General features: G+C 48.7%; 1 protein-coding gene across 7 annotated transcripts in view; it reads right to left on the bottom strand.

Annotated features, from left to right (window-relative positions):
* ATE1 (arginyltransferase 1) overlaps nt 1-10,334 on the bottom strand; it is a 97,766-nt gene that overhangs the window by 37,518 nt on the left and 49,914 nt on the right. The gene's annotated exons all lie outside the window — the stretch shown is intronic.

Genomic DNA, 10,334 nt, shown 5'->3' with positions numbered 1-10,334 from the left:
GTATGTATGTATATATATTTAAAGACCTGAAGGCAAATCAAGTGACATTTAGGGCCAAAAATGTCATGGGGAAAAAACGTGAAACAGGAAGCATCCTTTGCTCTAGTCCTATGTGCATCTCCGGTCTGATTTTAACAAGCTTCCTATCACACGTTCCTCTGCTCTCCTTGGACAGACACACTATCAAGGATGAAGTCCGTAGACTGAGCAGGAATGCATGCATGCATGCACGTCTATGTAATGCGGATTTCACTGCCCGCAAGTTAATTCTGACTCAGCAACTTCATAGCTCCGAGTTGAACAGGCCCTCTGAGACTCCAAGATCTTAAATTCTTTACAGGAGCAGACAATCTCCCATGTAACAGCTGGTGGGTTCAAACAGCAGTTAGCAGCTCTTGTGCAGTTAGCCTACTGCATCACCAGGGCGCTTCAGATTGTAACTGGCAGGCGGCCTATGGAAGAAGGAAGTGACTACAGGGTGCTTGGTGGGTTAGGCGGGGCCGTCTAGAGAAACCATCCAGTGACGCTCATCTATGTATAAGAAAGAGGAAGGAGAGCTGGTGGTGGAGTGGTCACGCATTGGGCTGCGTCTGCATGGTCAGCAGTTGGAAACCACCAGCAGCTCCTCGGGAGAAAGACTGGGCTTTGTACTCCCGTCTTGGGAACCCACAGGGGGTCCTTATGAGTCAGCATTGACTCAATTACAGTGAGCTTGGTTTGTTATTTTGTATTTTAAGAAGTAATTATATATGAAGAAGGCATCCCAGCCCAGTCCAACTTATGGATACCAGTCCATAAGTCCTTCTTCAGACTCAAGAATAAATCTATGCACTCAACAGTACTGGAATGACATCGAGGACAATTTACATGAAGAAAGCAAAGAGTCATTAAAAAGACAGGAAAGATAGAAAAAACCCAAACTGGATGTCACAAAAGACTGAAGGTTATTCTGAACGTAAACGACTGACAAAAGCGAAGGGAAAAACCAATGAAGTGGGAGAGCGGAACAGAGGGTGTCAAAGAACAGCATCGGGGGAAAGGGTGGGGTGGGCAGGAGACCGGGAGTGAGAAAACCCAAAGGGAACGTGCTCAGCATTTCTCAGCTAAAAGCCAAAGACAAACTGCAAGCTCGAGTTCTTGGAAGGGCTGCTTCTCTGGGTAGAATATTGAATGACGTGGGAACCATCACAAGAAGACAGAGGAATACACAATCACTGGACCAAAAAGGAATGGTCAATATTTAACCATGTCCACAGGTATGAACTAATGGCACTGAAAGTCGTGGTTCAAGCTGCCCTGAAGGCATTGGCGACAAATGAGGCTCCATGAATTAATGAAGTACCAACTGAGATGTTTTGACAAATGCAATGTTCAGAGCACTCACTCGTCTGTGCCAAAATATTTAGGAAACGGTTATCTAGCCTATCGCCGGGAAGTGATCCATCCCTGTGCGCACCCAAAGAAGGCGATCCAACAGAACAGGGCAATGTGGAACATCACAGCACACACAGAGCTCTGCAGAAGCAGCGGATGCACTACACTGACAAGGACGTGCACAAACTCAGAGAGCCGGATTATTGCTGGGGCCAGAGACCTTCTGGCTGAAAGCAGAGACTACTAGAGTGATGCTTACTTGTGCTTTCAGGAACATGCACAAGCCTTTAACTCGCTGAACCATTGTCAATGATGGGTGACATTCAGAAGAATGGAAATTCCAGAGCATTTAATTGTGCTCACAAGGAACCTGTGCACAGACCAAGAGGAAACACTGCCCAGTTTAAAATCAGGAGAGGTGTGTGTGTCAGGGTTTGTATACTTTACTTGCATCCATACTTGTTCCATCTGGATGCTGAGCAAATAATCCAAAGAGCTGGGCTGTGTGAAGAATGAAGAACTAACAACCTTGGGTATGCAGATGACACAACCTTGCTTGCTGAAAGCAAAGAGGACTTGAAGCACTTAGTGATGAAGATCAGAGTAGGTTACATATACTTCAACATAAAGAAAACAAAAATCCTTCCAACTAGACCGACCCATAAGCAGCATCAGAACAGATGAAAGGAACGACTGACCCTGTCGATGATTTCATTTGGCTTGAATCCACAAGCAACGCCTATGGAGGCAGTAGTCAACAAACCAAATGACGTGCTGCGATGTGTTGACAAAGCACAGAGGTCACTCTGAAAACTAAGGGGCGCTTGATCAAAGCCAGGATGTTTTCAGTCCCTCTGTGGACGTGAGAGCTGGCCAAGGAGTCCGGGAGACTGGAGCAGAGCTGCTGCCGTGGAACTGCCGTGTTGGGGAAGAACCCTGGCTGTGCCGTGGGGCTGCCAGAGAACCTGCCTGTCTGTCTCAGAGAAAGCCCAGCCAGAATAATCTGTACAAGCAAGGCTTGTGAGACAACTCTGTCTCATGTACTTTGGACATGCTTTCAAGAGGGACCAGGGCTTAGAAAAGGACATCACAGTTGGTAGAGGGGTCAGTAAAAAAAAGGAAGACATTCAACCGGATGGCTCGACAGTGGCTGCAACGATGACCTCACACTTAGCGAAAGTTGTGAAGAGGGTACAAAATGGGTAGTGTTTTGTTCTGTTGTCCGCAGGGTACCTCTGAGTCAGGGCCATCCCAGAGGGCCCTCACAACAGCCAACGTAAACATGAACTGTAATGCAATCACGTGAAACACAGCCCTCTGCTCGACAATTTCACTTGCAACAAGTGAGTGAGGACGCGGGCCATCTCTGGAAATGGCAGTTTCCCAGGCAGCGCTGGATTAACTACAGTACAAAGGTACCCCTCCCTCGGAAAACAAGCCAGACTGCCCGCCAAGCTCTCACCCAAGGCTCACCAAGCCTCCCACACTGACCCCACAAAGAATTCAATGAAGCCTCTGGGGATGAGTTTGTTAAATGACAGCTGAACTAAAGTATAAAAACACTTAGCATCTCACTAGACTCTTCTTTCCAGGAGTCTGTATTGAGACAAAGGAAAAGCTCTATCCCTCTTGCGATGTTTTCCTCATGAGCAGTTGTTTGTTAGTCAGGAGCCGAGCCCCTAGTGGGCGGTGCTGAAATGTGGCACCTGGGATACAGGGGGCGGGCAGATGTTCCAAGTTGCTGAGAACTCCGTGGCGAGAGTGTAGGGGACGCCACGGTAACACCAAGAGCCTGCATGCATCCCCACAGCGTGGCCTGTAGTCAGTTTTCCTCAGCCCATCCCCAACCTCAAGGGAAGTACAAAGCAAAGGAAACTCGAGAAATGAAAAGGAAAAGAAGAATTCCGTTTTTAACGTCTTATTCTTCCAAGACCCCCTAAAATTGATTCTAAGTTCTGGCCAGAGCGCACTTAAACATTTCCCAGAGAACTAGAGAACAAAGAAAACACACATCGACTAGGGCCAAAATGTCCTTGATAATGTCTTTCCCTCATCGTGCTGTGGTTTGGAAAGTCAGCTCCAAAGTATGCCCAGCCCAGCACGCATGAAAATGCCACAGGGCCAACACAAAGCTCTGTTCATATTCAGCTGCTGCAAGTTACAGAAGAAACGAGCAGATTCTAGGGGGGAATCAATCAATCCTCGCCCCCTCCTTGGTGTCCACGGCCATGGTGTATGGACATAGCTGAGTGGAGCCATGATACTCTTGAGCTGTCTTCCAGGAAGGGTAACCCACCCCACCACCAGAATCCAGAGAGCGAGGCTGGTCAAGTACTAAGTGGGCCCCAAATGCGCAGCCTGGGAGATGAGGGAATGACTACTGAGCTGGGATGGGGTTTCTCGGGGAGTGGGCAACATGGTAGGCTTATGTTGAACATCAGCAGCACCCAGGCAAGAACAGAAAAGAAGAGCTGACCACCATCCACTTGGTGTGCACCTACACCATCCACTTCCACCGGGGCAGGTGGAAGCACATGTGCCTCAGGGAAGCCACCCACCCTAAAACGCACAGGACGGCACTGTGCTCTTAAGAAAGATGAACTGGATTTAGCTGCTAGGATACGAACAATTCAGCTCAGGGGTTATTAGGACGCTGCCAAGTTTCTCTTCATTTCCACCAGGGCGAGGAAAACATGGTGATGGATAAATGCCACTGGCAAACCCTCCGTGACCATCAGAAGTGGAGAGAATCCGCCCCTTAACCTGGAGCATTTCAACGGTGCTTACTGCTGCTGCTGTCCTGCTCCTAAGAGACCTCAAGATGTGCAAGCCATATTGTTCAGAAACATTAATTGCCTCTACGTTGACACGAGGGTCACCCATAAGCCCCTCCAAAGAAAATTTAAGACAGTCCTGGGGTCACGGGTGAGTTTACAGCTGCACGAGGCCATGAATTAAACAGGGGAAACTTTTCTCTAGTGTACCATACACAGGATAGTTTATTTCAAGCCTGTTATGGGGAGCTCAAAATTAATCTTTCTGGCAGTTCCCCTTTGACAGCAGTAGTCAAATTACCAGTCACTCTGCAAGCGTGCAGCCCTACAGCCCCCAGTGGCCATGCGGAAACCCTTGAAAGCCGGGCATCCAGCACACTTTGGACAGGTTCTCTGCGGAGGGGGGCAGCCGGCCAACGCAGGTCACAGGTAGCAGCATCCCTGGTTTTTACCCACCTGACAGGGGGCGCCAACCCCAGCTGTGACAATCAACAATGTCTCAGGACATTGTCAATGGTTCTCTGGAGGCAGGTGACAGGATGGGAAGAGACAACAACAACGCCCTGTTTGAGAACCACGGTGCTAAAACAAGAGCAGTCCTTAGCAGGACTCAGGGCTCTGGGGACGAGGAGGGAAGCCATTTTACCGCCCTGCTTCTCAGAAATGAACAATTGGAAGTGAGTAAGCATGTTTCTTCTTTTTCATATACACACACATCTATATGGGTATGTATGTATGTATTAGAGCAAACAGGTGGAGCCCAGGTAGCTCCGAGTGGTTACCCATTGGGCTACAATCGACAGGGTCAGCAGTTCAAAACCATCAGCCTGCTTAGAGAGAAAAATGGGGCTTTCTCCTCCCATAAAGAGTTACAGTGTCAGAACCTCGCAGGGCAGTTCTACCCTGTCCTGTGGGGTCACTGTGAGTTGGCGTCCACTAGATGGCCGTGAGTGAGAACTAATATATTAGATCATGAAACAAATTTCATGTTACTGAGTGCAAATGGTATCGAGATGGCTTACATTATATTACTCAACTAAAAGGTATCATTGTACTCCCTAGAAAACATTGTCTCGTACTGTCTTCTATTAGCTATTTCAGGGATTTTTTTTGGGGGGGTGGAGGTCACATGTAAATCATGTGTTGTAGTATACTGGCTCTTTTCAGAATAGCAGGTGTTCTGATTATTTTCCATTTCTGAAAATGCATATGCACGTCTATCTTCACTATCCTTTCCCGGGTAACAACCACCACAGTTTGCCCGTTACTTTAAAAGGACGCACTCCTTTCATAAACATCTTCAATAAATATTGTCAACAATGTTTTTAAAGGCAGACCCTGAAGCAAAGCTAAACGACACCAATTTGTTTGGCGTACGCAGGCGTTTCCCCTCACCAGTGACCAAGGATTCGTTATTCTCATATTTCTATCTTCCCAAGATTTACTGCACATTGACCACAACAGAGGGCTGCTCCTGGAACAAATAATAAATGAGATCCGATTCCCCCTCTCTGGTTGCTCAGAGTCTAATGAGACAGACAGATGGGGAGACAGGAGTTACAAGACGATGCACTCAACGGCAGCTCCTGGCAAGGAAGCTGCGCTGGAGGCAAATCTGAGTCCAGGGAGGTGGGCGAGGTTTGCAGCCGCCACAGCCGCAGCCGCTCTGTGCTGACTACTGCAGGTGGGGAGGAGTGGAAGGAGGACAAGGAGAGCACCCAGCCAGGAGTCAAGGAGCCAGCACCAACTTGGATGAGATAGGTCACACAGCCAATGTCCCGGCAGTGGCCTCTGACCTTCTGGTATCAAGTAAAAAAGGAATGTCACAGCAGACCACACTTCCAGGCCCAAGTGGGCAAGAAAGATGTTGCACAGTTTACAATGAATATTAGCAAAAAAAAAAAGAATATTAGCATGTCCTTTCCAAAGATAATTCTATGCTTGCGTTGCTAACATGAAAAATACCGAAGAACTCCACTCACTGCCATTGAGGTTCATGTCCATTGAGTTGATTCCAATTCATGGTGACCCTTGAGGGCAAGAACTGCCCGTGAGTTTCTGAGACTGTAACTCTTCCCAGGAGTAGAATGCGGCATCTTTCTCCTGGGGAGTGGCTGGTGGTTTCAAACTGCTGACATTGCCCATCGCAGCCCAATGTGTAACCGCTTCGCCACCAGTGTAGTGGTCAACAGGTGTCTTTGTTATTACTATGTCATTTTGGAAAAATTGGGCTGGTCTACAAATAAGGTTTGGGCATAAACATTAGCATAAGGATTTAAAGGCCAGGCTTCCTGGATTATACTATTAAGATCATTTTAAAAAATACATCTCCAGCAAGCAATTTAGATTTAGGGCAGACAGTTCGAAGGGCAGCAGCAGGTATGGGAACATGGCAAGCACAGGGCATCGGGAGCAGACTGCAGAAATTATATCCATTCCAGAGCACGTCAATGGCTATTTAGGGGGAGGACCCTATCCTTTAAAACAGTGGTTTTCAACCTTCCTCATGCCGCAATCCTTTAATACAGTTCATGTTGTGGTGACCCCCAACCATAAAATTACTTTCGGTGCTACTTCATCAGTCATTTTGTTACTGTTATGATTCAGGCGACCCCTGTGAAAGGGTCGCTGCACCCCCAAAGGGGTCGTGACCCACAGGTTGAGAACCGCTGCTTTAAAAGGAACACATGGATTCTAATCCAAAGGTCTCTCTCTGTTCACTGGATGAGAAGAGAATCTTGGGGAGAAGACACTGCTGGTGGATGCGATGTTTCCAACAGCCTTGATACGCTAGAAGAATCTGCAGAAACCTGTTTACCATAGGAAATCCTGGGCACAAAAGCAAACACAGTTGTTTTCCACTTGAGCCACACAACCAACCACTGCTCCAAACCACAAGAGTTAATAAATACAAGTGATAATTCTTTTAAAAAAAAAGCAAAATAATTACAGGTTGTTCTGAAGAAAACCACTGCAGGTGAGTGGATTTTGATGGACAGGGATGCTGTAGGACAGAGTAGAACTGCTCTATGGGATTTCCCAGGTTGTCTGTCACCTTTACGCAAGGGGATAGCCTCGTGTTTCTGCCACAGAGGGCTGCCTACCTTTCGGTCAGCAGCTGAGCATGTCACCACGGCGCCGCCACCGGGGATCCTTATCCCTCCAATCAGCAGGCGCCCAAGAAGCACCAGGAGAAGGCAGTTACAATGAGAAACACAGCTGGAAAGATCACCTCCAGCTGCAGCAGGTGGGGAGTGGGAGTAGGGAGGAGGTGAGGTGCTGTCAGGGAAGAATGGATGCCTGGGTACCAGTCACAGGGGCAGCATGAGGCCGGAGCAGGGTCGGTCAGGGACACATTCGGGGGGGCCAGGCTGCAGAGCGGCTGCATAACGCAGGGGCTTGCGAGGAGGTAGGTCAGGGCTGAAGCTGTGACGTCAAGTGTTTTCTACAAAGCGTCAGGGAGGAGTCAGGTATCTTTCAAAAGTTGGGATTGTTCACCAAGCTTTCTACTGCCGTGGCACAGGATGGGAGAAACGGGGCACATAATTACAGGTGCAGCACAGGCTTGCTTCAACATGCCAGGAAATTATGCACACATTATCCCAAGCCCCATACTGGATCCCATTTACTTAAGTCTGTTCTTCAAACCATCCCCAAGGTAGATCCAGTAAAAATCTGTGCTACTGCCAGCCAAGTGCGGGCAGGTGAGCCATCCAGGGCTTCCTGTTTCTTGGCTGTACCCAGGAGTTTGGCCCAGATGACTTCCTGTGGAAGTGAGAATCTGTGGTGAGCACGAGAATCCCCCTACCGCCATGGCCTACAGGGGGCAGCGAAAATCCCTTACTAAGATTTCTGTGCTCATTGTTTCCACTGGGACTCACTCACTGGACATCTGCAGAAATAAATGCTGGATCAAGAAGGACTGAGCACTTGATGCTGTGGCTGAGATCATGAGTGCCCTGGGCAGCCCAGCAGTAGCAGTCACTGCCACGTGGCCCCAGTGCATCGGGCTGGATTTTGCAGACATGGCTCTGGAAGGGACTGGCTTTTGTACCTGTGGTGCCAAATGCCCCCTGCAGACAAAGTCCTGCTGACGTCCGGGGTCCTGTGTGACCGACTGAGGCATGCGGTTTAGGAAGGCTAAGCTCAGATGAATCAGCTCTTTGTTTCTTTGCTGACGTTACAGAGCCCTCTCTGGTGTTTCCGCTATCTGGTGTCTGGCCCTGTCATGGTACCAAAGCTGCCTGCCTGAAATCGCTGTTTATTTTGGCCCACACTCAAGTCTGGATGAAGAATTCCATCCAGACTCCTCCTTCAGATCCCAGGATAGTCATCGAGCAGCAACCCGAGAGGGAACACGCTAAGAAATGCTCAAATTGTGCCTGACACCAGCCCTAGTTTTCCCCATGTTCACTTACAAATAAAACTGTTCCTTCAGAAGTGTTTGAGAAGGGGTCAAAAAGAGCCTCAACTAAGCTGGGATGGAAAAGGAATATACTGAAATAAGCTTTTATATAAAAATATGAAACATACTGACAGCATAGGAAATTCCATTTGGAAAACAGAAAACGAACTGAACAAAATTCAAGAGTTTAAAGGAAAATACACCTCTAAGTAGTAACTGTCAGAAAGTGACCACTTGTCTACCAGCCACACACCTCCCACACCCTACTGCCTGTGTGCCTGTCCATCCACATCCCCCATTCAGGCAGCCGCACCTCTTCGGTACTGTGAAGAGTGCCGTGGTGAGTATGGGGACACATAGATCTGTTTGCGTCTGGGATCTTATTTGTCTATGATATCCAACAAGCAGGGGGGCTGCCGGGTCTACGGGATTGCTATTTCCAGCTTTTTCAGGAAGCTCCAGACTATTTTCCAGTGATTGTAGCTTTCCAGCCCCACCAACAATGGATGACGATTCCAGTCTTGCTGCATCCTGGCCAGCATCTGCTGTACTGTCACTGCAGGATCAGCCTTGACAGGTGAGGCACCCTGGTGGCAAAGCTGCTTACAAGTCGGGCTGCTAAGTACCAGCCTCTCCGCAGCAGGCAGATGGGCTTTCTACTCCCGCAGAATGACAGTCTTGGAAACCCACAGGGCAGTGCTCCCCTGTCCTACAGGATCATCATGAGTCAAAATGGACTCGATGGCAGTGTGTTTTCATTACTTCTGGGCGAGATGATGATCTCTCGTCATCTGATTTGCATGCCAAGAGGAAGAGTCAGTGCGGCACATGCCATCTGTCTAGCTGTAATACAGGTGATCATGGTGACTCTCATCCTGAAGGGCTCACCACCAGTCAGGCAAGCAGAGCCAAGATTGGTCACCATGTTAAGAAATGCCAGGCAGACCCAGGTCAGGCATTAAATGAGGGCCTTCTGAAGCTCAATTCTTACAAGCTGTATGAACCAGCGCATCTCCAGGTATACATGCATATGGAAATAGCATGACTTTGCCAAACCTCTTGCGCACCGAGACTTCAGAAACGGCTCAGCTCAGGACAGGCGTCTGCACGGCTCGAGAGAAAATGAAGTGTTACTTCTCTGCTGACATCGAGTGTTTCAATCACCCACTGCTGCCTGATAAACCACTCCAAAACGTGGCGGCTTCAACCACCCATCGTTTACGATTCCTTGTGATTCTGGGAGTAGGCTAGAGTGCCGCTGGGCCACCGGTGCTTCCTCTGACTACCTCGCCTGTGCTCAGTCATATGTGGGACTCTCCAGGAGCCTGGATGGGTCTGGACTATCCTAGATGGCTTGTCTCAGGCTTCGCCACGGTGGCCTCTCTCTCCAACAGAGCTGGAGCCATAACATCATGGCTGGTGTTGAAGCCGGAAGAAGCAAAGGCTGCCAGACTCCTTAAGGCCAAAGGCTTGGCCGTCTCCAACAGTGGTTTCCTGGTCTCCTACCACTCCTCAGTGTAAGTTGTAGGGCAGGCCAGCCCAAACGGGAAGTGAGGAAAACACTCAGTCTCTTGATGCGTGGACCATACAGAGGCTCAAAGGAATGGATGGTGGCTACTTCTGGAAACTATTTACTAAAACCATGCCCCACTTTCCTCATCCCTAGTCACAGAGATAAATTCAGCTCAGCTTGCCTTTCTGATAGCTCATTATCCAATAACCCACTGCCATCCAGTTGATGCCAGCTCATGGTGATCCCATAGGACAGGGTAGAACTGCCC

The sequence above is a fragment of the Echinops telfairi genome, unplaced genomic scaffold (genome assembly GCF_000313985.2).
Source record: "Echinops telfairi isolate 266 unplaced genomic scaffold, ASM31398v2 ScPeMD7_70;HRSCAF=299, whole genome shotgun sequence".
Classification (NCBI taxonomy): domain Eukaryota; kingdom Metazoa; phylum Chordata; class Mammalia; order Afrosoricida; family Tenrecidae; genus Echinops; species Echinops telfairi.
The sequence above is the reverse complement of the archived record's forward strand: the minus strand, read 5'-3'. Positions and strand labels throughout refer to the sequence as shown.